This window comes from Canis lupus, chromosome 5 (assembly GCF_011100685.1).
Source record: "Canis lupus familiaris isolate Mischka breed German Shepherd chromosome 5, alternate assembly UU_Cfam_GSD_1.0, whole genome shotgun sequence".
Lineage (NCBI taxonomy): Eukaryota > Metazoa > Chordata > Mammalia > Carnivora > Canidae > Canis > Canis lupus.
The window spans coordinates 38,132,966-38,160,936 of NC_049226.1; the positions used below are offsets into that span (position 1 = coordinate 38,132,966).

Sequence of the window (27,971 nt, forward strand, 5' to 3'; positions counted from 1 at the left end):
GACAGCTCAACCATAATAAGCATATCTTACTATTTATTATTCATACCTCAGTTTTCTCAAATATTTATGTAGTGCTGGCAAAGAAGAACCGGCAAGATATACTCTGATGTAAAGTCTTAAAGTTTATAAGTGAAAATAAGATGAAGTCAGTTTAAATTTTCTCTACCTATGGGAGGTTTTAAGATCACTTACAAAACTTTAAATGCAGTGAAATGCATTCTACTCGTTCCATTCATGTAGGTCAAAAACTAAGAATATTGAGCTAGCAAGTTCTATTAAGTAAAAATTTTATGTACGTGTGTGAAGTGCCGCCGTGAGAATTTGTGCATTTTGCCCTATGTTTAAATTAAAAGGTTAATATTGTTACTCTTTCGTTCTGTATTTAAAAATAATTTTTTTTCTTGCACACTTAGATGTTCTTCTACTAATTACACGCTACTAAGAAGTTATTATTTTGCCCTCAAGTACCAAAACATTCTGGTAACATGGCCACATCAAAGTTAGTACCACCTTCAGAAGTGTTTTTAATTTTTTCAAAAGTTGCATTTTTAATAGTAATTTGAATCTTTAACTCTGTCTGTATATGTGTGTGTGTGCATGTGTGTGGTTTTTAAATTATAGCATGGAACCTTGAAGGCCTAGCCAGTACCTCAAATTTGTTGCAGATGCTGTATATAAATCTCATTTATCTTTTTTTTTCCCAGTGTAGACATTTTGTGTTTAATTTTACTCTTTTTGGTACCTCTAATGTTTTGGGGGGGTTTTGTGTGTGTGTGTGTGTGTTTTTATTTGTGTTGTTTTTTTACCTCTAATGGTTTAATAAGCAAATTTCACTCAATGGAATTCTTAATAAAAAGCAAAGATAGGAAAACAAGCTATCTATGCTTCTAAAAAGAATTTAAAACACAAAAGGATTATGGAATTATGTCATTTTATCTACTTTAATGCCACAATTTTGAGCATTTGCATTTTCAGCTGTAATTTATGTTTTTAGTTTGTTATATACTTATGAGATAAAAATGTTAGCTTTGAACATTGGAAGGAAACCGCACCTATTTTGACAAAAGCTGTCCCTGTAGTCATTAATAGAAAATGCTGAGTTATCAGACATGTAATTTTTTTTTCAGTTATGACTTGATTATAATACCTGTTTCTCATTCTTCTATCTTATATTTTAGAAATATACCCTCACTCAAATATTCTTTTGGTGGCAATAAACCATCAAAATTGGGTGACTTAGGAAGCACATTATCCAGAGTTCTTCAAATAGGGTGTCCATACTGTAGGGATTCCCTAATTGTTTTTCATGCATAGATTCTTGTAAAAATGCTTTCACCTGAAATATTTAGATAATTTAAATAAAAAGTATTGGCGAAGGGGAACAGGGTGCTTTGAGAGGGAAGTTAAGTACATTATGGGGGGATTTGATTGTACAGCTGGACCGAGTTACAGCAGGCACACAGAATCTAAACAAAAGCATTTAACTTTCAGAAGAGCCTATCTCAAGGTACATTTCTAAAATCTGTATTTCTACATTTATTTTTTTTAAACACCTGTTTTGCATTAGTAAAAATAAATCTTTTTCTTCAGATTTAAGATATTGCTTGGTACATTATGCTTCAATTTTAGTTTGCAGAAATGAAATTTCTTCCCTTTGATGAAGTAGTACTTTGTATTTTTACGTCCGTGTATAAATAATGGAACCTTTCCTCAGCTGATGAGCCCCTTGCCATGAAGAACTATTTACTCAGGCTCTCAGTTTCTCAAAACTACCTGAATTCCATTGTTTGATTTCTGGTTACACACATACTGTCTGAATCAGCTTAAAACTTCCTGTGGCATTTACATCCTTTGTAGCATTGACTGGGATCTTGTTCTTAGTGCTGATGTTAGTAGAGCTATTTTTATTTTGTCTTATATGGGTAAATGAGCTCATTCAATCTTCCGTATTTTTGTTTGCTTTTCCTCTGTTTCCTTAAGGCCTCTTGAGAAAACTCATAATCACCTCGCAATGATTTTCTTTGTTGCACCATAATCACGCACTGTTGACCACATGACCCGTTACCAAATGGTGCAAAGATGCAGGCTGGCTGCTCAAGGAAGACAGACATTTTTACCTTGAAAAGCACGCCTGTAGAAAAGCCACCTTTTGCTAAGCTCTGATAGCAAGAGGACAGGAAAAACCACATACAGTTTTGTTTCTGTTCATTGAAAAATCAAGATTGCAAGCCGACTTTTCTCCTTTTGCAGCTTGTCTAGGAAGTTCTACAGTCACATACGTAGAATCCCAGATAAATTAGCTAGTGATACTCCTTAATCCCAGGTGTGTATGCCTGTGAGCCCTAGCACCTTCTCACAGCTCCTGCCTCCCAGGAGAGTATGGTGCATATGCTGAAGGGAGCCACCGCCTGCCTGGGGTTTCAACACAAGTCAAGGAAGGAAAATCTTTTGGATGTAAATGGAAAGTTTTTAGTTCCCAATTAGATTATACTGGGAAAATAAGTACCCCAGGGATAAATGTATTCTGCTTCCTTCAGAAGAATTCCACTCCTTCTAGGAAAACATAGCTCCCATACTTGTAAAATATGTTTACGAGTCAAGGTGCTAGATTTATTATTGTTATTGTGTGATTTTACCTCTTTAGGATAAATCTGAGAACTGTCTGTCAATGATTGGGGGATTTGAAGCCCAGTCACTGGCTCCATGATGGAGCTTCATAGGCAATTAAAAATTCTCAGGAACTTCTAAGTTATTTGTGATAGATAGGCATCTATATGATAATTCACGGGTTCAGATCACACATTTGGGAGTGAAACAGCCCCAGACTCACATTCTAGCCCCACCTACTTCCTAGGTGAGTTGCTTACACAATTACTTAATCTTACTGACTTCCAGCTTTTTCGTATAGAAACTGAGGCCTCTAATATCTCCTCTGGAGAATTTGTTCCTAAGAATTAAATGACGTCTGTAAGTTTTAAAACTTTTGTCTTGCCGTCTTCTTCATCACTATCTTTGTCTTCTCAGCCATTGTCTTTGTGGTCACCAATGTCTTTGCCAAGTCCCATCTTCATGGCCCTCTTTCTCATCATCTTCATCTTTTTGTTTTCTCTCTCTCTCCGTTGCTGTGTTTTTTCCCTCCTCCTTCACTCTTCTCCTTCATCTTCTCCTAGAACATAAGGCCCTCTAGGACCTTTCCCAGAGCCTGGGGGACTCTTCCAATACTACAAACCCCTGAGTTGGGCTGTACCTCCTTTTATTTTATTTTTAAAGCTATTTTTATTTATTTATTCATGAGAGACACAGACAGAGGCAGAGAAGTAGGCAGAGGAAGAAGCAGGCTCCCTGCAGGGAGCCTGATATGGGACTTGATCCCAGGACCCCAGGATCACAACCTGAGCTGAAGGCAGATGCTCAACCACTGAGCCACCCAGGTGTCCCCGGCTATGCCTCCTTAAAAGGTAACTTCCTAAGACCAGGAACTCAGTTCCCCACTTTATCCCCAGGGCACACAATAGGTCCTTCATAACATAAATAAATGATTGAATTTCCCTTGCGATGTGTTCAGATATATTCGAGTTATTGAAATGAATGGCCAACTGGTCATTGATTGGTAAGCATCTTAAAAATAATGGCAGTTTATTGAAGTGAAAGTCTGATAGTTGCTTAATTTTGAAGAATAACCACAAAACAGCTTACAGAAAACTAAAAGGTGTGTCCATTGAAGGAATGACTTTATAGCCATTAGAGATGATGAGTTAGGTCTGTGTATATATATTTTAACACCAGAGATGTTCACTATATATCGCTAAGGGCATATTACAAAACAATCTATATGGAGATATAGATAAACCTGCATTAGCTCTTTATATATGAGTAGCAGTACTTTGGTTTTTCTCTTATTTTTTTCTCTATCTTTCCATTGTCTCTGATTTTGTAATTAGAAGATGAGCATGAAACTTGTTTAAAGCCTAAGAAAACTGTTTTATATATTAGATGATGAATAAACAGATTGCTTTTTTTTTCAAGATTTTTATTTATTTATTCATGAAAGAGAGAGAGAGGCAGAGACACAGGAAGAGGGAGAAGCAGGCTTCATGCAGGGAGCCCAACATGGGACTCGATCCCGGGACTCCAGGATCAGGCCCTGGGCCAAAGGCAGGTGCTAAACCGCTGAGCCACACAGGGATCCCCAACAGATTGCTTTAAGATGGGTTTTTTTTTTTTTTTTAATTTATTTATGATAGTCACAGAGAGAGAGAGAGAGGCAGAGACACAGGCAGAGGGAGAAGCAGGCTCCATGCACCGGGAGCCTGATGTGGGATTCGATCCCGGGTCTCCAGGATCGCGCCCTGGGCCAAAGGCAGGCGCCAAACCGCTGCGCCACCCAGGGATCCCATAAGATGGGGTTTTGAATACTCCCATCAAACTCAAGGTTATCATTAAAGTCTTAATTACAGTTCTTTGATTAAACACAATAGTCAGTGCTGTATTTCTGGAATCTTCCTGGTGCTTCACAGTTTTGGATATTTCCTTTACAATTGAATACACCATCCCCCAGCTTAATCCAATAACTAAAAACTGAAGATCACAAGTTCTAGGCACAGGTTCTTCTTTGCAGTTTCTCTGATTACTGGTACCTATGCTTTTCAGTTTTTCATCTTCTACTCATTTCGCAGATACGAGAGAAAATTCAATAAAATATTTAAATAATTTTACCAGTACTATTGTTGAAACCAAAAAAGGCAATACAACTAAACTCAAATGCGGCGAGGTAGAAAACCCCGCTTTATAATACCTTAGATTTATTATTTGTCAGCCAATGTATGGAAGTTAGAACTTGTATCACAGAAGACCATTTTAGATGTATTTAAAATGTATAATGTACAAGAAGGAATGTACAGATGTTGAAGACTGAATATGAGATTAGAAGAATGAATTCTCAGAACCCATGCTACCATCCCTCTGATACTGTGGAATAGTCCAGTTTATACATAGGGACAAAATCCCACATGCAAGCCTGATATTCAGCAGTTACAGTTGTTCAAATATGGTTGATAAGTAGCTCCTGCCCCTAGGCTGCCTCCCTTTCCCCCTTTCTAGGACTTCCAGACTTCCATAGCAGTGACGATGGCAAGAGGGTCAATATCCCTTTGGAGTGGCCAATATCCCCAATCGAAAGGGATATTGGCCCCATGCCCATGCTATACTAGTTGCTAAATATTTTTAATTGCTCCTGCTCTGTATCACTTACATGTTGTGGTTAAAAAGATTGCACCAACAGTCTTTTTAGCAAAAAGGACCTCCGTTTTATGCAATTAAATCTCAGCCCAAGGGAAAACCTAGAAGCAACCAAACGGATATGATACAGAAAAACAAAAAAGCACAAACCTACCCATCTCATTTTACCTAAGGTTATATAAAAATGTGTCTATGAAAAAACACTTTTGATTGAAATAATATACGTGAAAACATTATGTAAGCTGTGAACACTATTTAAGAGTAATTTATTCATAAGCCTGTGAGGCTGAAAGATTTAAAACGTTCCACGAGAATAGGTTGATCGAAACTAAAACACTGTGAAATGGGATTGCAGGCTAGTAGTAAGAACAGCAGTCCTTTATTGAGCACTTAGTATTTGCCAGACACCGATACTTTACCTACACATTTCCTGCAACAGCTCTGAGAGGCCCGTATGGTTATCCTGTTCTAGAGCCGATGAAACAGCAGAAACATAAGATGCCCCTACCTTGGCTTGTGTTTCCCCCGTGTTCCCTGACTTCCAGTAGTACACAGCTAGGATCTTCTGCCTCTTTGCCTTTTCTCCTCTCCTGGGCACTAGAAAGGCATTAAAACTACCTCTGTGTCTGGCTGAACCCCTTAGCAAAAGCCAAGGGAGTAGGAAGGGTGAGGTTCCAATTCTCAATTTATTTTCTCTGAGGAAGGTAAGTCCCGTGAGGGGATTTGTTCTGGCCCCGGCTTTGCACGATGAAACAGTTTTAAATAAGTGAATGTGTGACCAGATGTTCATGTTATACCATGAAACATACTGGATGGAGCAAATAAGACAGACAAAGCAGCCCATTTCAAATATCCTACTGGTCATAATTTAGAAATCTATATTAGGAAATACTATAAAGCAAAGTTTTCTCTTAAATGATAATACCACAGCCCATATTGTTACTGTGGTGAGAATAGCACAGGCACAGGAGTATTATGAAACCGACAAACCCAGTGTCCTGAAGAATGTTGATATGTGTGTTGCAATACTGACATTCATCAGCCAGAAAGTAATTAAAAAGGAGCCTGAAACCACAGCCAGTAGCTCTTTGACAGAGTCCATTTCATTTAGAGGCTCTTCTGCCTAAAAGAAGTAGGGAAATTAAATTATAAAACAATGAATAAGCAGATTGTTTATGATTTCCTAGTAACTAGACTTTTCCTTTTTAGCATGTGCATTTTTATTATTTATATCTATGTCAAAGCACTTAAATTTGCTTTTGTTTGGGTTTCATTTCCCGTTATATTCCTAAGTTCTACATTAGAATTTAATCACGAACAAAATGCCACATCATTCTTTACCCAAACATCATGAAATCATTGCAGATGAGGTGAGGAGATAAAGTAATTGGATTAGGAATGGGTGGTTTAAGTTTACACCATTTTATTATATCAGGAATTTTTGATATTTGAGACGTAGATCTCCACAGCTGTGTGATTGCTTGTGCCCGAGATGTGTATGTGAAACAGGTTCTGTAATTTTGTTATTTTAAATTTCGAAGGAGAATAAGTGTAGATGGTCAAATCTGTTACCTAAGAAAGCTTCATCTGAAGTGAAATGACTGATGGATCAGTTTATACGACACGGAGGTATGATCCTTGTATTACTAAATATTCCTTTCCTTGATTCTCTGCTTTCTATTGCTTTGAATTTGTAAGCATTTTAGTGAATGGAGAGAGCAGCATGTGGGCATAGCGGTTTGTGTTTCAACATTTTCTATCCATAGTTTTCCCCTAATCTTAAAAAATACCATTTGATGTATTTTTTTTAAGTCTTACAATAAATGGACCTATTGCAGGCTATTTGTTTATATAAAGTATTAAATTTTCGGTAGGATGTATATGGAATTTAACCTCCTAAACCATTAAATTATTTGAGAAGGAGAAAAAGAATGTGTCTGTTGCATTAGGAAATCTCTCTACCAAAGAACAGTCCGGGTTATTTTGTGTTTTTCCTTTGTTTATGCCGATGTCAAATCGTAACATAAAAAAATTTTAGTTAGTATTTGAGAAAAAGTGTGCAATGTTACCCGAGAAATTTAATAATCCAATCATGGTGAACAAATTGTCTAATTAGAACTTTAACCATTATATTTTTTAAGGGTAGTTCATTTTGGGTTTATTTAATTCCTGAATGAAACAGTATAACTCAATCAATTTTGAGGGTTTTGTTGAAAGTTTTAAGTTAAAAATTTGTGATGTAACTTTGGTAGCTTATTTATAGAGATGATGTGTAGTGTTTGTCAAGTTCTTTACAAAGGAACAGGAAAATGCCTGGGTTATTGTAGATTTTATAAAATTTCCTGGGACGTCCATCAAATTTATTAAAAATGAACCATTTAGTCAATAAGTTTTTTTACTAGAAACACTATTTTGAAACTACTTTGTGTTGTAATTAAGCTTTGTATTCATTTAGTTAGATTGGGCTGCTGGGACTTTCTATACTTCTTATGGAAACAAAAAATAAAAAATGTAACAGTTGAATGTATTTTTTTAAATAATCACAGTATTTTAAAATATGTATTTGCATCTAAACAAGGGAATTGTTGTGGCTCATGCACTAAAGGAAGCTTTGAGGGAGCCTCTCGTTATCTGCTAATCTGTATTATTATAGCTATACTTAGATTACATTGATTTGTGCTAACTAGATTTGTGAGAGGTTCAAATTATGGAATATTTCTAAAGAAATCCAATATTGTTTTTTTTCAAATTAAATTAAGATGATAAAGTTCTTGAAGAATTTCTTACTGTTAAGAGTAGTCTTTGAGTATGGGTATTGTGTCTATTTTTGTATGCCCCATGATTTATAATTATACATGATGTGTGACATAATGTACTTGATAAAATATACCTGAGGATACTTAAACATTTGATTATCAACCATTTCAAGTGCTGGCCATCACTATCAACACAAAATATAATGTTAAAACTATTAGATGATACTATAGAGAAAGAGTCTCCTAAATGGAGAGCAGTTTCATCCTGATTTTAGTAGGAATGATGAAAAAAATGACTAAATAGTAAGGTTTAAATTCATGACATTTTTTTTGTAATTGAAATTAAGGAAACATCCTTTAAAAAAAAAGTCTCTAACTCAGACTTTTCATTAGTTCCAATGTAATCTTAATTAGTTAAGTATTAGCCTGAATTGATGTGCTTTATAGGGCATACGTGAGACTCTCTGTTATCATATAGAAATCTCTTCTTTTTGTCAAATATGTTCAGTAGTAGAAATGCTGAACAGCTTGCATTTTTACAGAGGGGAACTCTGATGTCCATAATGTTCCTTTGGGTCCATGTTTCTGATGACTTTTTATATCTTCTTTGCTTTGGTGCTAAAGGATTCCTTTTGACACCATAACTATTAATAATAACCCCTCAGTTACTTGTGATTAAAGGCTTCATGATGTAGACTCCATAATGTCTTCAGATTCAACAAATGCCAGTGCCCGAAGGAAAAAAGCAATGATTCTCCAAAATCCATTACATATAGATCTTTAAAGAGTATAGTTTTTTATGTTTCACTGAGTTGTCCCTGACACTGGTGACCTTTAGGAATATTATTGATGGGAATACTTACATGCTTGTTAATGTCCTCTTAAAGAATATGAAGGAGATAAAAATAAAAGTTCCCTTCTCTACTTGCTTGAGTAAATAACTCCTATGTTAGAAAATGTTTGTTTTCTGGAAAAAAATTAACCGGGTCTTAGAACTACCTTAATGGTTGTTCGTACTGGAAATTGAAAAGCATCTGCCTTCATCAGATAGCATTTCAGCATGGAATAACTCTGTAAGATGCCTAATTTTGTTTTATATGTGGGACACAGATGTTTTCACCTCCGAAAAGGGGTAGCGAGCACATAAAAAGGAGATTAGACCTGTTCCCAAAGAATATGTGTTGTGTAGTTCACCCTGGGAGAGGATTTTGAAATCAACTAGCTTACTCATAAGGGAAGAAAGCAGCAGTGCCGTTCAACTTAATATCACAAAGTATACCTCCCGAAGTAGTAGTTCTTTGACTAAGATGTGAGTAAATTAAACATACTGGGTGGTTTTTAAATTGGACTCTTCATCTTGAGATCGTCACAGCTTGGCATGCAATTGTAAGAAATGAGAGAGAGCCCATGTGCTCCCATCCACACTTTCCCCCCCCCTAGGAACATCTGTGGAACTCTAGCACAGTACAGAGCCTGGATACTGGCTTGGCTGTAGCATACTGATGTTTTAGGAAATTTCCTGCCATACAGCACAGTTGAGACCTTGGTTGTTTAGATATCATACCTACCTGTCTTCTTGATACGTACACATCAGAGCTTACAGTGACTCTTACATATTTCTATTTTTTTTAATCATCTTCCTAATGAGGTTAGCAGAACAAGAGCTCCAGTTTGACAGTGTTAGGAAGTAAGTATAGTTCAAGTGGACAGAGAGAGAGGTCTACAGTTATTCATACATATATTTGCATGTGCTGATGAAGAAGGCTATCTGAGGGTGAGGGAGCGAATGAGCCATTACATGCTTAGACACTTTTCCGTGGTTCTTTTATCTTAAAATGTTCTACCTGCAGCTTGGGAGGATGTTGGAAGGCAGGCCTCCTCACTGCTGGTCAGACCGTAAATTGGGGTGATCTTTCTGGAGGGAAATTTGAGAAGCATAGTTTAAACTTCTTAAAAATGTAAATTCCCTTCAACCCAACATTTACATTTCTAGAATTTTTTTCACAATAAGCTATCAAAATGTATGCAAATACTTTATATTATAAATATACTAGAGATAATTTCAACATACCAAAATGGGATCAGTTAAAGTATGTTTTTTCCAGATAGTGGAATACTATACAATGTCTTTAAAAATCACATTTCCAGATACTGTTTAATGACACAAGAAGTTTATGAGTGTTAGATGAAAAAATATTAGATTTTAACAGTATATATGTAATATGCACATGTGTGGTAGATCCAAAAATACTTGTACCTTTCTTTTTTTTTTAAGATTTTATTTATTTATGCATGAGAGACGGGGGGGCGGGGGAGTGCAAACACACAGGCAGGGGGAGAAGCAGGCTCCATGCAGGGAGCCCGATGTGGGCATGGGACTTGATCCTGGGTCTCCAGGATCACACCCTGGGCCGAAGGCAGCGCTAAACCTCTGAGCCACCGGGGCTGCCCATACTTGTACCTTTTAACCTCACGGTTCTCCTTTTGGAAATCAATGTATCCTAAATTAAATTAAAGTAAATTAATAATTGCAACTCTTCTTTTTTTTTTTTTTTTTATTTACTTATGATAGTCACACAGAGAATGAGAGAGAGGCAGAGACACAGGCAGAGGGAGAAGCAGGCTCCATGCACCAGGAGCCCGACGTGGGACTCGATCCCGGGTCTCCAGGATCGCGCCCTGGGCCAAAGGCAGGCGCCAAACCGCTGCGCCACCCAGGGATCCCTAATTACAACTCTTCTTAAAACACTGAACGGAGATGAGGAGATTAAAAATAATTTTCCCTGTGTGAGTTATGACATATTAAATGTTTAATACAGAAAATTGGAAGGATAGTATTAAAACAGCATGGTTAGGATGTTTATGTGAGACCGTAAGAACTTTCTAAAATACATCACTGCAAAATGATAATGAAGGGAGGAAAAATAAATAGCATTAAAGTGGAGTGGAAAGTCTACTATACTGAGTGTCAAAAGTAATGGAGGAGTTGAGTCCAAACATTCTAGGAGGAAAAAAATCTCTTCCAAATTGGGAAATCATCGTAATTTTCAGTTTTAAATGCATTTTATGAATTTAAACTAATTGGCATGTCCTTCAACAAATTGCCTATTTTCCATTTTATTTATTGGCTTGTTTTTTGTAATTTTATCAGAGCTCTTTTAATTCCAAAATGTTCTTGAATAGTGGACGCATGTCAGTACATTTCAACATACTTCTACAGCCTAGCAGTCTTTCTACATTAAAATAAACTAAATCTCAATACTCTGATTCCAATTCTATCAACTATTTCTTAAAAATATGATCTTTAAAGGATACATATGAATAGAAATGGTATTACTCATACTATTGTTGGTTTATAGTTCTTGTCTAATTTTTTTCAGTATACACTCACTAATAGGCATACTATATAGGACATGCCATGAAATCTGACTTTTTTTCTTTTTATACCAAGTCATGAACTTCCCAGATCACTAAATATTATTTGCTTTGAAAAATTTTTTAAACTTTTGTAGACTGTGCCATCATATGGATAAAGCAAAATTTACATTCACCAAGCCTGTGTTATTGGGTATTGGGATTATGCCTAATGATTTATAAGTGATTCCACTGCCGGTAAACATACCAGTGGCTCTTTTTGAGAAGAATGAAGTCAATTTGAAGCATGTTCTCTTACCCTCCTGAAGCTAACTGCTGTATTGGTGGCAGGGGTTACATGTGAAGGTCAGCCCAAGTTCTTGGGTGCTAGCCACATAAGAAACAGATTTTTGCCCCAAATTTCTCAGGTGCCTTTTTACCCTGGTGCCTGGTGGGCCAAAGTTTGGATATACCAGTGTTCAGAATCTTAATCTGACATTCTTCTGAACTCATCACTGGCAGATATTATCTGCATTTCCATGAATCTTAACATACTGCCTCTTATTATTTCATACATAAGTACCCTATCTCAGAGCTAGGCTCTTGAGCTGGAGCCATGGTCTTTATCTCGCACTGCCTTACAGTCTCATGCTGGCTCTTGCCTCTTGCTCAAGCATAAAATGCTATGTAGTTTGTAGGGTAGTGATTAAACACAGGGACTCTGGAGTAGACTAGTTTCGAATCCAAGCCTCACAACCTAGGTTAATTACTAGGGGGCAGTGGGGGGTTGGCTTCCCTCATCCTTCAAATGCTGATAGTGGTACTTCCTACCTACCTATCAGAATTGCAATGAAGATTACCTGAGACAGTGGTTAATGCACAGAACACCTGGCACAGGCTTGGAAACAGTCAGCCCTCAACAAATAATAACTAATAGTAGTACATGGTTCCTAATTCAAAAAATAAATCAGTGCATTGCTGTAGCCTTATCAGCATAAAAGAAGCACTGTCCCATTGGTGCTCTATATTTTGCTGCTCTATTATCTTCATTCAATTATGAAACTAATCATAGATTTTCACCTGCTTTGATAAAGCTTTGTACAGTTACCATGAGAGACAAGGATTTTAACAAATGCTCACAATATTAGCTGGGAACTCTCAATTATTTATTCATCATAAACTTGCTGGTTACCCCATAACAAAATCTGTTTCCTGTATTACTACATTCATAGCTATAAACATGTACTGTTTTTTTCAAGTGGAAAGCTAATAAAAAAAGATTTTATAATTTTATAATGGAAGTTACTTAAGAAAGTTTCAAATGAAGTAGCCTAGTTACATTTTTTATGCCAAAATGAGCCAATGGGATTTCTTGGCAATATAATAAAGTTGTGTAGTGATTGTAGACTTAAATGTTTTGTTCATTGCCATCACAACTCAAAATGGAAAAGCTACAGATGTGTATGTTTGAAGCCTTATTTAAACCAAGGAGGATCCCTTTGTTGCCTCCAGTATTTAGTATCAAAAATGGTTTCAGCTTGTAGTACTTATTGGATCGTGGCCAACATTGCCACTCTAAATGTCTGTAAATTCTTGAGCAAACTAGAGCATGCTATAGTAATAATAAACATAAAACTAAAATTCTGAGAAATGTGGACTTAGCAAGCTGCAGCGGCACACAAATCAAGCTCTGGGAAATAATAATTTTGAAAAAGTGTTCTTAAAAGTGAAGAAACCTTTTATAAAAGATGCTTATTCTAGAAGTCTGTTTGACCTGTGATCTTTAAGGACCTTCCACCTTCAAACTCACCTTCCAAAGCATTTGTGGTGAACATTTTACATTTCTAATGTGTTTTGGAAAACCTAAAAAGATTTATTATGATTTGGGAAATGTAACATTTAATGCTTTAAAATATTTCCAAACCATGTGCAAATCTTTTTAAAAGAATATAGCCACATATATCTGTGTAATTTATTCTTCGTGTTTATTATTTCTCTCCTTTATTACAATAAAAACTTTGAAAACAGAACAAAAAAAATCATAGACCCACCACTGAATTAATAGTAAACCATAAATTAAGCCATTAATTTATAATTAAATTTAGAGTGGATCATTAATCATTAAATGTAGAGTTCTTATTGCCTTTGTAAAGAACATTTTCCTTTTTCATTTATAAGTGATATTGAAATAATATATTCTTGTTTTCATATTCCTGCTTATGTTTTTATTTTCAATGTTAAGCATTTTATATTGAGTAATCTCATTGACCTCTTATGAGACCATACAGAATTTAGATTATTAAATATGTAATATATGTGGCCAATAATCCTCAGTGAGCCTATTCTTCATTTAAATGCAGTGTTAGAACTGGTTTCTTGGTTCTATAGCTTTCAAAACCTTGCAGTGGTACTTGCAAGTGGTACTTGCAGTGGTATTTTCTTTAAAAAAAACTTTTAATAGAATTTTTTAAGTCATCACACTGTGATAAATGGTGAAGGAAATTATGTCTCAAATATACTTAACTTAGCATTTTGAAAACATAATTGATTTAAACTGGTTTCTGCTTTATTGCTGTTCCTTATATATTCTTTCAAAAACTCACACGGCTATTATCTAGGATATGCAAACCTGATCAGAAGTTATAGTGCTAATTTATCTATCTATTAAAGATCGTTGACAGAATCCCAACACACCCTCCCCCATGTAACTTATCTTAGTAATTTGCGTTATTCCTATAAAGCCTATCTTTTATAAGAAAGTGGGGGTATTTTAGTCTATCCTTATTATAGAATAAAAGTCGCAGGCATCTGGGTAGGCTAAACTAAATGAAATAATGGTCAGGTAATTTGGCATTGCAGACTATTTTCTTATAAAGCATTTATTATCTAACAGTATTTCATATCATTACAGATTTAATGATAAAGGGTCTGTTTACCTTTTTATTTGCTATAGATTTTGTGGGAATGATCGCGGCAGTTGTTACTTAATGTTTTATCCTGGCACGTATAATTTAGAATTTCTCTGTCTCCCTTAAGAGAAGCAGTACGTGATCTGGAAGATTTTTTAAGATATAAAGATTGCATTAAATTGAGAATTGTGGGCCGTTTGACATTTCTAAAGTGACATCTCTCATTAGAAATGCACTCAGTTAAGTTTTAAAATGTTCTACCTGTAAAATATGACTTGGGATAGTGTTTAAAATTTAGTCCAGAGCCAGCTTTCCATCATGTGTTATTTTATCGTCTTCAATGCTAGGATGGGGACCATCCACAGATTCCACTGTCTCTAGGAAGAGCATCTCTCAGGAAACCTGCCCTCCCACTAGTGTCTTTAAGAAGAAACTCAAAAGATAGGTAGTCAGTAAAACTAAAACCTTTTTTGTTTGGAAGTATTTCTTTTTTTTTTTTTTTAAGATTTTATTTATTTATTCATGAGAGACACAGAGAGAGGCAGAAACACAGGTAGAGGGAGAAGCAGGCTCCCTGTGGGGAGCCTAATATGGGACTCGATCCCAGGACCCCAAGATCACGCCCTGAGGCGTGAGGCAGATAGATACTCAACAGCTGAGCCACCCAGGTGCCCCTTGGAAGTATTTCCTTAAGACATTAACACTCTTCCTTTAATTCACGTTTGTCAGAAAATTAGATTGCTACTTTTACGCAAGTTGTTGTACAAACAGAAAATTGTGTGTGTGTGTATTCCTAATATTGTAAGAATTGCCTGACACAGAAAGCTGTGATGCAGACAGGAACCATACAGGGGTGTAATCTGTTGTAATTCTTTATTTTTAAGATTTTTTATTTTTTGTATAGTTGTTATAAAAGTTTATATTTTATATATTAGTGTTATGTTAGTTTCAAGTGTACAACATAGCAATTCAGCAATTTTGTACCTTAAGCTGTGTTCACCAGGATAACTGTCACCATACACCATTATTCTATCTGTTATTATTCTTTAAATATTGGGATTTGATTACCAAATGCCACTTATCTAGCTGTATAATCTTACTAATAATAAGTTCATAGTCACACATCAGTTGCTGTAATTCACAGGTGTTTTGAAATGTCGCATGCTTTCTGGGGATCAGCTGATACTTGGCAGAAAAGTTAGAAATATTTAAGTTCTCTGTATGCCATTTTTAAGTCATTAAATTAAAACTTGTAAAGAAAGTTGCCCTTGAAAAACTCAGAACAAGCCTCTGAACCCTACTGTACCTTTTCTTTTCTAGTAACTCCTAGTAAGTAGGAATTTGTAGCCATATGTCTTAGAAGAGTAAACATTTTCCACAGTTCAGTCCAGACTGGAGGAGGACCAGAAATATTTTGTGTGTGGATTGACCTCTTTGTTATTTTCAGATCATTCTGGAAGGTGGTGCCTGCATATACTACCCTCTTAGAACACAGTGACCACACTTAGAGTGCATTACAAGTCTTTGTTCGGCTTTTCAGGAAAGAAGCCACATATTTCAACTTTTGAGGGTTCTGGGATATTACCCAATGTCCGGTGCACTGTGTGTGACAAATGTCTTGCCCGATCAAAGGAATTTTCAGCCGTTTCATGGCTTTCAGCAGAGGGACGGATGGTCCGGGTCCACACTTAGACATATGTTCTGAACGTAATCAGACTCACAATTAAGGCATTTCTAGGAAACCAGGTTGAAGGGAAAGCAATACCTATAGGAACAGGAACAATTGTAAAATCTGTCAGAAGTATGTTGCTTAGTGACTACCATATAACACTTTCTTAAGCCCTCTTTGAAAATGTCCCAATGTATTTTATGTGCTGTTTTTACCCTTTGATGCAAGTGTCATTATTTCTCTTATCATTTATTTATTATTCTTTTGATAGTCATTGTTTTAATTCACCATACTGGTTTTTTAAACTAAAATTCAAAAAATAAATAAAAATAAATAAAAATAAACTAAAATTCATAAAGAAGCACATTTTGTATGATACTTGCTTTAAACATGAAGATTTTTAGTAAGTCGTTTTGAACCTCATTTTAGTGAATTGGTTAGAGACTATTTTAGGATTGTGGGGGAAACGGGCAGCAGAGAAGTTTTACTAACGTCAAAATATGTGTTAAATATTCCCCCCAGCACAGAATCTCAGAGACAGAAGGAACAAGGAGGGTCATTTAAGCAGAGGTTTCAAGTCACTTTGCTAAGATAACATTTGCTCAGAAAGTTGGTGTCTCCTAGCAAACCAGATTATTTCCCTTCCCAGTCGTATAGTCTCCAAAGTTCAAAAATAAACTGTAATCTTAGAAGAAACGTGCTAAGCTCTCAACATGTTACTGAAAATTTACAGAAAGAATGTGTTAACTATTTTTTTCAAAGGTATATATTATCTAATGGGCAAAATGAACGGGACATGGGTTTTTCCCCCCATTCCCACCCTACCCCCCATCCTTGGCCACCTCCTTTTGGCTCCCTCCTTCCCTTTTTCTCTGCTGTGCAGAGCAATGTGATGATTAAACCAACAGGTGCCAGGAGTGCTGGAGCAGGCTGGCTTTGTGCCTACATGCGTACAGTGGAGATATTGTGTCACTCCAGGTTCTGGTGTATTGCTGTGTCCTTACGAGGAAAAGGATAACCCAGTTGAAATACATACTGCAACTCCTGAGGGATTAAGTGTGTTTCCTTTGCTTTATAGTTCAGCATTTTACAGTTTCTTTGTTTGGGAGTTCTCAGATTGCTTAATGATTTCTCTAGCCCCTGGCCCTGGCCCGTTGTGGTGACCAGATGTACGTGAGAGCCGCATTTGAACTGCTGTGGATTTGCCAGTTTTATTGCTCAACACGTGGTATAACCTTTCCTTTTCTGAGTCTCCTACCATTCTTCTGCCACGGAGTACTAGAAAAGGAGATTTTACTTATTTCTTGCCTTTTAAAAATGTTCATGTCTTTTTTTTTTTTTTTTTTTTTAAAAGTGGATATTTAAACTCTTTGTGGCATTTTAAGAAGCTGTTTCCGAGGTCAGACTCTTGCCATATTATTTTATCACTGTTAATGTTGTCCGTAAGCATGCCTATTTTGTTTTACAGTTGTGGAGGGATCCACAAGGATTTAATAAATATGATAGCCTTGTGTCCATATTAGATTATGATGAAGCATAGCACTAGTTGAGGAAAGGTTTTCTCATCTCTCCAGCCCTAGTTTAAAAAGTGTGGGTTTTTTTTTTTTTTTTAATTTTGCAATCTAAGTCTGTTCATATAACAGCCGTTAGTGGGCTTTAGTACATTTATTTGTGCTTCAAAACTGGACTTCCGAATAAACTATTTTAAAAATGGTTTTTTGCAAAGATGGGATTATACTCCTTGGCAGCTGTTAGAGCAGAAATTCCTTTGAGCTTATTTGGAGGTTTTGGAGGGCACTTAGCCTCACCCTGGACACCCCCTGCTACTGATCATGCTGGCTCAGATGTGGGCCCCAGACTTCACAAATACTAGGAAGAGAGACCATGGTCTCTCTTTTCCAGATGCTAATCTTGTGCTAAAGTCAGATAGTGACATCGGGGTATATGTGGGGCTTGGGGGGAGGGCTTGGGCTGGGGGAAATTAAACATGTTTAGGTATAGATAAGGGTAATCTAGCCAAAAGCCACAAGCTGAATATGCTGCAGAGAAAAGGGATAGTTGATGAGATAGCTTTCCTGGGAGGTGGGAGGGAACCAACCAGCCCGGGTGGAGGGACCACGTGTCCATGTCCGAGTCCACAGGGGTGAGAGCAGGATAGGATAGTGTCCTGTTAGATGTAGCTCATGGAAGGGAGGAACTGGGAGGTGCCTGAGAGTGGCCAGACCTGAAACCTCCTCATGAAGAGGCGCAGCCAAGTTAGCAGGAGAGGTTGTACAGGCCAGCCCAGGCGGAAGAGCCATGTGAAACTGGGGGTAATGAACTTGTGGCGGGGAGGGTGGGCTTTCCAGCACACCCCACGTCTCCCTAGCACCCGTGCCAAGAGAAGCTGACTGCAGGGCGATGCAGCGAGTCCTGGGGCAGTGACCGAGGTGGCCAGACAGGGATGGATGAGGAGCTGGCCACTGCGCTCCTGGCAGGTGGTTCCCAGCAGGTGGGCGGGTGGCTCCGAGGGCCACCCAGGGAAGCCCTGTGGGCCAGCTTGTGTCCAGAAAGATCACTTTGGCTGCTGTGTGAGAAATTGGTACGGGGGATCTGGACCAGTACCAGGAAGTAATAAAGAGGCTGCTATAAAACCTAGGGGAGAAGTGGGGGTGGCATTCAAGGAAAGACACTGAGCCCACTGTGGAAAATGGGCAAAGATACAGATGCAGTGAAATGCCGGGACACCTGTACCCCATGTTTGTAGCAGCAATGTCACAATAGCCAAACTGTGGAAGGAGCCACAGTGTCCATTGAAAGATGAATAGATAAAGAAGATGTGGACTATGTATACAATGGAATATTACTCAGCCATCAGAAATGACAAATACCCGCCATTTGCTTCGACGTGGATGGAACTGGCGGGTATTATGCTGAGTGAAATAAGTCAATCGGAGAAGGACAAACATTCTATGGTCTCATTCATTTGGGGAATATAAAAAATAGTGAAAGGGAATAAAGAGGAAAGGAGAGAAAATCAGTGGGAAATATCAGTGAGGGTGACAAAACATGAGAGACTCCTAACTCTGGGAAACGAACTAGGGGTAGCAGAAGGGGAAGTGGGTGGGGGGTTGGGGTGACTAGGTGACAGGCACTGAGGGGGGCACTTGACGGGATGAGCATTGGGTGTTATGCTATATGTTGGCAAATTGAACTCCAATAAAAAATACATATACAAAGAATAAATAAATAAAAATAAGTGTCAAAGATTTCCAGGGAAAAAAGAAAAAGAAAAGTGAAATAAAACCTTTAAGGCTTTAAAAAAAAGAAAAGAAAATGGGGGTACTTGGGAAATACTCAGGATCAATGTTTTGTTCTCCTGTGATTCTTTCTGCAGGGGGGAGGGGAGTTCTGATTGGCTAAGGCTCCATAAATATGGGTTTTATGCTAATTTCTGAAATGATATAGTTCAGAAATTCTTTATTATTTAGCTAAAAGAGGGTCTGTCCAGATACTGTAGTTGTGTCATTTATGTAAAATATTTTATTATCTTTTTTTCTGAGGTAGAAAGCACATGGTTTTTATAGGCAATTGTAAAATACAGAAGGGCGAAAGATAATAAATCACCCCGTATCTTTCTACCCAGAGACAAATCTTGTAAATATTTTGGAATATTTTCCTTCCACTTTTTCAGAAAGCAGTGTTACTAATCGAGATCTCTTGGACAGGAGAACGGGTGACCTATCGTATTGTTTTTGAAGCTGGTCAAAATTGATGAGACTTTCTGAGTTTTGTTCCTTATAGGTTGTTATAGGTTGTGGTCCTCTGGGTCTCTTAAAAGTGCTGGGTGACCTTTTAGGCCTTTCTGTTATTTTCCATGAAGAGTGAAGCCTTCAAATACAGCTTAATAAGAGATAGATGGCTCGAGTCACATGTTTAGAGGGGCACATTGCCCCAGTCACCACCTGAGATGAAAAGCCACTTCTGAAGAATGCCAGAGCACATATGCACTGGTTGCTTCAGATGCCTCGTGGGGAAAAATCAATGGGAGGGTACAAGGAGTCTTGCTTCACTTGTTTATTTGCGGTTATGGCAGTAGAACATTGGTAACAGCCAAAGAGTAATGGCTGGCTAGGTATCTTAGCCGACTTGTAAGCTGAAAGTAATGACATGTGGAATCCTGGTGGATAAGGGGCCTCTCCCCTTTATTTATTTTTTTTAAGCATCCCTTTTAACTTGGTCTGAGATTGATTGAGACATTATCTTGGACCTTGGAAGCTGTGAGCCCTATTGGAATGACAAACACTTGTTGACAGCTTTGACAAGATGGATGGAAAAACAAACTCCGGCAAGGTTCACATGTTTGTTTCTCCATTGAGTCTCGAGAAGAATGTTGCTCTCATGATTCGACGTAGAGAAAGAAAAAGTTGCACCTTGTTATCAAAGTCAATATTTTCTGAGCCTGACTTACAGACATCTCTAGAATACATCTACTTTTTGTGTAGCGTTTAATTAATCAGAGTAAGAATAGGAAAGTTCATCACGTGGGGCAGGTTATCTATCCACCCTTGGTATCTGTGTCATTTTCACTCGTGAAATGCCATAGTATCATAAGGACACATTATCTGTTAGGATTAATTGATAGGTACATTTTATATCTGAACATCAGCTCTTTGGAGTAATAATAATTACTAATATTAAAGCATGGTGTAATATCTCCTAATAAATATTTATCCATTAGTGTGATAGTGTCCTGTATCTTCAGCATGTGGGAATGAGGAGAAAACAATGATCCATTTCCTCCAACATTAAATAGAACTATTAAATTGACTCCTGAAGTGATTAGGAGACACAAATTAATAGAAATTTTTATGTTCATATTGATTAATGCCTTTCAAATACTTATACTGGGAGTACCTTTTCTACTGTAGGCAAGTTACTTTATAAGTATGACTTGTGAAATGAAGTGATTTGGGGTGTTGTCAGTTTTATGGTGAGTCATAAATAATTTCACTGCTTCTGTCTGCCTAACATCTTCCTACTTTCTTCTGGTAATAGCATTTTTCTTCCCTGTAGAGAAGATAACATTTGTAGCTTGCGGGAGATACCGCAGCGTGGTGTCTCTCCACCAGCACCCCTCCCTTGCTCATTGGATAGTCACCTCACCCCCTAGCCATGAGGATGGTTCTGGACTTTTAGAGCTGTCAAGAAAGCAACTTTACTCCTGGATTGCCAGGAGCTTGGGAGTCTGAGGCTGCCAGTGCCATTTTGGCTGCTCCATGGGAAGGGCCTACAAGCAGGAATATGCCAAGCACATTCAAGGTGTCATAAGATCTGGAATCATGGTGGCCCATTTGACACCGAATCTAGTAACTCCTAAAAGCAAGTACCACCCTGTTGTGAGAGAGAAAGCTCCACTTCTCTTTGAGCTACTTTGAGTTGTCCTTCTACCATTAGCAGCCACAGGGGCCAACTGCTAGAACAGATGATCAGATCACTGGTGGGTAAGAAATGGGGCTGTCAGTGGGGGAGGGATTATATGACTGGAAGGAAGACAGTGAGGTAGGGAACCTGAGTAAAAAGGAAAAAGTTCAAAATGAAAAGAATTCGGTTGGATTTTTATAAGGAAAGAGACTAAGAAACTTTTTTTTGTAAATGAACATAGTTGGAAGAAAGTAAATTGTTTGCTGAAGGAAAGAGCAAATATTCCCTCATGTTCAACACATTGCTCTGCCTTCAAAATAGTTTACAGTCTTCATGTATGAGGCCACTGGAGGCCAGAGGTACAGCCCCATACAGGGCTGACCAAAACTGCAAAGGGCCAGAGGATGGAGCCTCAGAGGTAACTGGACCCCAGGAACCCATGTTGGGTCTTTTCTCCACTTCCCTCTACCCCAGTCCATGGACACCAACAACCGAAAAGAAGGGAGGATTTCTTTTCCTGGTCTTTTATTTGTAAAATCCCAGGAAAGATGCTCAAGGGCCCAGTTTGAATCAGATACCCATTCAGTAAGCCAATCACTGTGTCAGGTATGGATACTGGGTTATATGGCCATTGGAGAGCCAGTAAGCAGAGCCTTCCACAGGCAGGTCATGCACAAGCCTGGGCCCCGAGAGAACCAGTGTGGCCTGAGCAGCCGTCCAGATGGTGTTCACTGCAGTCTAAATTACTTGTGCCGTTATTCAAAGTAAGTAGTCAGAGTATGTGAAAAAAGGGGCAGAGCAGTATATCCTAAGAGTTGGTAATACTGCATTTGTATTTTATTTTTAACACCAATTGCAGAAGTTTCACTTAAATGCTCCAGAAGTAGTTGCAGGCAGCGGAAATGATAAGAACATTATGAAAAAATTATTATCAAGCACAGGAAAAAAATGCAAGTAGATTAAGTCAGCTATGGGTTCTAAACTCTTTAAATTTCTCATCTAACTCTACAATGTGTTTTGGAAATGTGCTTGAGATCTCTGATTAAAAGCAGTAAACCCAACTGAAAAGCATTGTAGAAAATGCATGAAAAACGGAATAAAGTAGCAGGATGAACTCTGGTCCGCTGGGGCTAGGAAGGCTTGTCAAGCACTCACTGAAATGAACCATCAGTCTTGGTGAGCACGGTTAGCGTGCTCTTTCTACCCAGATGTTGCTTGTCTGGGAAATGTAAGCGTTCATGGAAGTCAGATGCTCCTGCCAAGTTCTGGTACCCTGAAGCTGGATTGTACGTTCTAGTTGGTTCTAGACCTCAGTTCCCATCTTTGGGTGGCTGGCATGTCAGAAACACAGACAAGCTAATATCCTTTCTTCATCCAGATGAAATAATTCATTCAGTTCCTGAGCTAAGACTTCAGATCTACTAGAATAGTTATTGATAGGAATTTCTGTGTTATATTAGGTAACACCTTACCAGCATTTGAATAACATGATTTGTAATTGGAATCCTCATTCATCCCGGGAAATTAAATTAATAGATTGCAAAGAAAAGATTATTTCAAGTACCTATAGGATGTGTTTGAATGTCGGGGTAGGGAGGGAATTTAAACAGAACATTTTAATTACATGTAACTTGAACTAGTTCCATAAAGAATATAGACTTTCAGGGGCAAAGAATTCTTTTAACACTTTGTAAATCATTGTAAAACGAATGAAATACAATCTACAAATGTATACATTCATTTCACTGATGGCTCATTTAATCAATTATCTGTGCCTATTTGCATAGCTCTCTTTCACATGAAAAATTATTAATTCACATATCCCAGGAAGCCTGTCATTCAGAACTCCAGATAAGATGAGCATAGTGTGAAGTCGAATACTTTTAAATAGTGGCACCGTTGACAGTGACAGAGAAGCAGCCTCTATTGGGGTTTGATCAGAACATCAGAAGCACTGTGAGTTATTTAAGGGATGTGTTCTAGGGACTCACAGCGATGCGGTACTGGGAGTGAAGCAGTCTGGAAAGCTGCTGTGCCTGTACCTGGCGCCAGGCCGAAGTAAGCAGAACAGAGAAGAGAGGAGAGGAAGAGCCACCTGAAATCTACAAAGTTGAGATGAGACTCATCAGAACAAAATAGAACCCGTGTTTGTTGCTGCTTCCAAGCCGGCAGCTTTGATGATGCAGGTAACCTGCAGAAGAGCACAGACTCGGTTCAGTATTAATGAGAAGTGGAGCAGCTCAGGGCTTGGCTGCAGCCCAGAGAGCTGGCAGGAGCTGGAGAAGCTACAGACCCATTGTGCCTCCAGGCCACGAGGGCAGCCAACAGATCTTCAACAGTGGGGTGTGAGCTGCAGTAGTGCCTGGGCGTATACCAGTTTTCCAAGTGTGAGCATGGCTACCACTTCATTTCCAGCTTCCAGATAACGTGCAAGCTCTGTGGCTATCCTGAGCCCTCCAGCTGTGCAGGAACGGGAATGTGGGCAGTGTAGTTCCTGCATAACTAAACTGACACAACACAAACACAGTGGCCTTCACAGTTCACTCCTAGTCAGCTTAGCACTTAGACACACTTCTGCCAAACTTAGCTTCCAAATAAGGTGATAGCAAAATTGTGTTTATGCCAAACATGATGAAATGATCCATCTTACAATCCAGAATTCTCTAGTCCCTTTCTGCGTCTTTGGTGATGTTCCTTTCTCTTCAAGCTGGGTCACAATCCTTCTTGATGCTGTATAACCTAAATTCTGAGACACGAGATTAAATACTATTAGCATCTATTGAATGGTAGCAGAATGGGAGAGAGGAATAAAAACTTTGGTTTATACATATGAATATGATTATATTAAAATAAGAGAAAAGTACTCAGAATTATTACATTCCTTGTTTCTGCCCCTAGTCACAGGACCACAGCTGGTGTTTATAACTACCTTTTTCTGCCAGCCATTCCATATTCCCTCTGTCCTCGGCAAGCACCTCGGACGGTTGTAGTTCCTTGCCACAGAAGATGACCCAAAACTGAGTTCTTGAAGGGCCTGGAAGTAGAACTCTTAGACACTGCTAGTAGGAATATAAAGTGGCAGTCCCCTTTGTGAAACAGCTTAATAGCTTTTTATGCAATTTCAACATATACCTGCTATATGATGCCCTCTATTTATAAGGAAAAAAATATGCCCACACAAAGACTTAAACACAAATGTTTATAGCTACTTTTTTGTAGTAGCCCCAAACTGGAAACAACCCAAATATCCATCAAGTGAATAGATCTATACTTGTGGGTATTACTGTGTATAGAATATTGCTCAGTAATAAAAAGGAATGAACTATTGATACACCAAGCAATTTGATGATCCCAAAATAATTATGCCTAGTGAAAAAAAGTCTGGACAGAAAGAGTGCCTATTATAAAATTCTGTTTACATAAAAATCTAGAAAATGCAAGTAATCTATAGGGGCTCAAAGTGGTTCAGTGGCTGTCTGAGAAAGAACTCTAGGTGTGGAAGGCATTACAACAAGGCATGACAAAATTTGGGAATGATGGATAGGCATAGTATCAAGGCTGTAGTGATATCTTCATGGGTATAGTTATAAGTCAAAACTTAACCACAATATATACTTTATATGCAGGTATTGTATGTCAGTTATACTGTGGTAAAGTTAAAAATAAAAAAGATTGGACCTAAAAATGGATAATCTGTATGTTCTTGACCAGCTACATTGATATCAATGTGGTATGAAATCATACACAGATTTATTTACCTGATCTGCTGCTTTTGAAATTGTGTAATTCTTGACAAGTATGTATTTCATGTGCATTATTTCAGTTTTACACAGGGTTCAACCACACTTCCCAGTGGTTGAGACAAGTGCCATGCGGGTAGAAAGGAAGAAGAGATCACATCAAGTCAGAGGTTAGGGCTTCGGTTTGGGTGGTTGAACTTGAACTTGGTCTTGATGGAAGGTTGAGTTTGTTAGGTAAAGAATCAGAGGATGTCAGGCTGATGAATGGGTACAGATGTAGGTGAGAAATGAGCAGAAGCTCTTTACGTGATGTGCTACAGTGTGGCATTGTACACCATCTTCCTAAATCCTCCTAGCAACCTCATTGGGTAAAGGGATTATTCTCATCTACTACCTAAGAAGCTAAGGCTCCAGGTATCAACTATTTCCTCCAGCCTTAGACTTAAAAGCTGCTTGAGTCTCTGACTCCCAGGGGCACTTGGCTGTGTTTGCAGGATAGTGACAGGTGATGAAGGGATAGAGGTAAAGTAAGTGATAAGGTTGGAAGTAGTGATGGGGTGAGATAAGCGTTGGCCTTTAACCAGTGTAACTTATAAAAAATTTGGACTTTCCAAGTCCACTGGGGAATGAACAGTGAGGAGAACATTAAATATTTTTGAGCAAGTAGTTCTATTATGATTCTGTACAAGTAATAATAGTTCAGTGAAATGGGAAGGGTAGATTTGAGAGATATTATGAAGCCCAGATTATCAGAACTTAGTGATGAACTGAATATAGAAGAAATGAATAGAAGAAATCCGAGCTGATTGTAAAGATTTTGATATGAGTTAAAAGAGAAAAAGTGATACATTTGACCAAAAAACAAAACAAAACAAAACAAAACAAAACCTCTGGAGAAGTACTTGATTTTCATGGAAATGCATTGAGTTCAGTTTGGAACACATTGAACTTGCGATTACGTTAAAACATCCAAAAGAAAAACACTAGCAATCAAGTGATACTACAAAATTAGAGCTTGGGACCCATCCGGTCAGGGTTGCACACTTTGTGGTCCTGCATAAAGATGGGAGAGTGAGGGGCACCTGGGTGGCTCAGTGAGCAAAGCGTCTGCCTTCGGCCCAGGTCATGATCTCAGGGTCCTGGGATGGAGCTCAGCGTTGGGCTCCCTGCTCAGCAGGGAGTCTGCTTCTTCCTCTGCCTCTACCCCTCTCCTCTGCTCTCTCTGTCTCTCATATAAATAAATCCTAAAAAAAGAAAAAAAAAAAAACCAGGAGAGTAAATCCATGGGGTAGATCCTTGGGTAAGGCTTGTAGGTTAGAGGGTATAGCAGGGTATTGGATCCTCTTCATCTCCACTGCCGCAGCCCTTGCTAGGCCCACACCATCTGCACCCAGTCCGTGATAGCCAAAACCACCATCCAAGTGGCAGTCATAGCAATTGCCCCAAATCCATCTCCTACATGTTAGCAAGGCGTGTGAAGCTCTCCATGATCTGGCCCTCCACCTACCTCTGGAGCTTCATCTCCAGCCATCCAGCGACACTGATGACAACAGTGGTTAAATTAGTCATTATTAAGCACTTTGTCTCTGCCGGTCATTATGCTGTAGGTCAATGTCTTATTAATCCACACATTGACCTTGCTAGTTACATATTATCACCCTCACTTAACGGATGAGGAAACAGGCTTTCAGACAGTGTTACGAAGCCAGTAGTAGTTGGTAAAGCTGAAACATAACCGTCATCTCTCACTACAAAGCCTGGACCTTTAACCTCTGTGCTACTCTCAACTCTTTCTAGCTACTCGAGCATATCATGAAGTTTCTGCCTCCTGTGCCTTTCTTTCTGTATGCTTCCCCTTGCGTCTGGACTGCTCTTTTCTTCCCTCCACTCCCCTTAAAGCATCCGACTCCTGCTGAGTCTTTAAGTCTGTGTAAGAGTGCTTGAAGGATGTTTGCCCTGCCCTGGCTGGCTCAGAGCCCATTTTAGCACATCTCCCTTTCACTCTACTAGGCCTGTTACTATAATCATCTGTATCCCAGTCTTTCTGTTACATTAAAGGATGGTAAACCTTTTTTAGTAAAGGGCCAGAGAGTAAATATTCTAGGTTTTCTGGCCCGTGCCATTTCCATTGCAACTCCTCGACCTGGCCGTTGTGGTGTGGAAGCAGCCATAGCAAGGCATAGACAAGTGGGTGTGGGTGAATTCCAACACAACTCTATTTACAGACACTGAAATCTGACTCTCCTATAATTTTCGCATGTCACAGAATATTCTTCCTCTTTGGATTTATTTTTCCAGGCATTAAAAAAAACATTATCATTTTGTGAGCCATAGAGAAGCAGGTGCAGGCTGGCTGTGGCCCCTGAGTCATAGCTTGCTGAGCCCTACATGATAGTGTGAATTTCTTGAGAGCAGATCCAGTACCTCATCGTCGGGGTGACCATACCAGTGTGTCATCCAAATGGGGATGCTTTGAGAATAAAAAGGGTTGCTGTTAATGATGCTGGGACCACAGGTGTAAAAGGGAACTGCCCCAGGCAGAGAGAGGGGTAGTTAATCTAGTCACGGTAGTGCCATGTTGGTTGTGCACAGTTTCCCTTGGGGTCTTAATTACTTCAGCTTTGGCTCTTCACTTTAGTCCCCCATTTCCCAGGGTACATTTATTCTTAGTTAATTCACAGGCTTGGGGATGAATGGAAGGTTCTGAAATCCTCTGGAGCAGTGAAGCTTTATACCCATAACAGTGACTGAAGGAAAAAACTGTATATTTAACAAGTGGTTTTCCAGATGGATCAAAGTGGAACTGTGCATATTCTAAACAACTAATGCATATAATTTTTACCTTTTTTTGAAACTTTTTTTTTTTTTTTAAGATTTTATTTACCCATGAGAGACACACAGA

At 38.4% G+C, this 27,971-nt stretch overlaps 1 protein-coding gene across 1 annotated transcript in view; it reads left to right on the top strand.

The window, feature by feature from the left end:
- COX10 (cytochrome c oxidase assembly factor heme A:farnesyltransferase COX10) overlaps positions 1 to 27,971 on the top strand; it is a 127,369-nt gene that overhangs the window by 60,875 nt on the left and 38,523 nt on the right. The gene's annotated exons all lie outside the window — the stretch shown is intronic.